Genomic DNA, 1846 nt, shown 5'->3' with positions numbered 1-1846 from the left:
CCCCCCCCCCCCCCCCCCTTCCCAGTCTATTCGAAATTCGAATCGTTGTTAATGGTGATGTTACGGTCGTGGTATCCCATGGTCTGCGTGTTATTGAGAGCTCAATTAAAAAGCACCTTCTGATTAGTGCATATTGAATAATGAATAATGTATAGTGAATATTGAATAGTGTATATATTGAATTAATAGTGTATACTCAATAGTGAATATTGAATAGTAAATAATTGAATAGTGAATACCGAATACTGGATATTGAATAGTAAATAATTGAAGTGAATACCGAATAATGGATATTGAATAGTGAATACTCAATAGTGAATATTGATTATTGAATAGTGAATAGTGAATGTAGCTGAAGGACTAAAGTCTGAAAAAATTTAAACAAAACCATAGGCACTTGATTTTCCAAGAGCATGTATAGAGCCTCTACGCTTCCAAGCCTCGATGAAGTTTTACTTGCCTGTACGCTTCCAAGCCTCGATGAAGTTTTACTTTCCTCTACGCTTCCAAGCTTCGATGAAGTTTTACTTCCTCAAAATCTCAGAGCACAATAGTTCGGCTTCTTTACTTAATAAGCCTAGCAAAATTACGGCCAAAACTTAAGATAACCTAGACAAAATTGTAATTTACCTCGTTCTTCCCCCTGGGGTCTTCAATCATTAGTGGATATTATTTTATTTCATAAACTTGCCTGCTGCAGGTGAAGTCGGAGACTGGAAGAACTGGTTCACAGTGGCGATGAACCAACACTTCGAGGAGCAGTACGGCCGGTACATGGCTGGCTACAGGACTGTCTACAAGTACCAGCTGTGACCAGGGGGCATCATCAACGGTCGCCTCTTTCACCTTGGTGTTGGGGAGAGGCAACCGAGCCGAGAAGAGCACTCTCTCTCTCTCTCTCTCTCTCTCTCTCTCTCTCTCTGCCTGTCTGTGATAATTGGTGTGCCAGATAAGTTTGATCTTCTTCTTCGGCTGACTGTCAGGTCTGGAGCAGACATTGACGATCATGGTACCCCATTCCTTCCTGTTGTCTGTCTTTCTGATTAGCTCGGTTTTTCTCTTTGTGTTAATCTTCGTTAAGTTGTTCCGGCCATCTGTGTATGTTGTTCTTTGTCTTCCTCTGATCTTCTTTCCCTCTATCTTTCCACACAGCAGCAGCTTCTCTTGTCCATTTGATCAATTTATGGGGGTCAAAGAATCTCCGTTATCTTTATATGATGGTTCTGCTTATATATCCTTCACATCTTGTCATCGAAAGCACTTACTTAACCCTATCCGTACGTCGTGTTTTACTATCGTATACATACGGCGTGGGGAACTCTGTGCCGCCACTTTCTAAAGAGGAAATTTACTCGTTAATCCGATCCGTACGCTTTGCATAGCAGTATGTCAAAATGATTTTTCTGAGAAATACTGAAAGTTTCAAAGAGATCTTCGCACTAAAAATAATCTAAAATGTGACGAATACAACCCGTGGGGGTACAAAATGACCCCAGGCGTACGGATAGGGTTGATACGAACAATGAAAAAGGAGAGTGATAGAATAATTAATTGCTTATTATGATAATTCTTTTTGAAGTAATTTTTCGTACTGGAGTATATTATATGTGGTGTGTACCACAGAAGACGCTGAGCGAAAATCTCTTGAACGTTTGTCCAAATAAACCTCGGAGCGAGAAGAAATGAATTCTGCAAGTTTGAAGGCTTTTGTTTATTCGTGTGTGTGTGTGGGAGTGTGCGTGCGTGTGTGTGTGTGTGTGTGTGTGTGTGTGTGTGTGAGTGTGTGTGTGTGTGTTATTGTGTGTATGATTGTGTGTATGAGTGTATGTGTGTGTGTGTGTGTGTG

This window comes from Aplysia californica, unplaced genomic scaffold (assembly GCF_000002075.1).
Source record: "Aplysia californica isolate F4 #8 unplaced genomic scaffold, AplCal3.0 scaffold00369, whole genome shotgun sequence".
Classification (NCBI taxonomy): Eukaryota; Metazoa; Mollusca; class Gastropoda; order Aplysiida; family Aplysiidae; genus Aplysia; species Aplysia californica.
Note: the sequence above shows the minus strand (reverse complement) of the source record.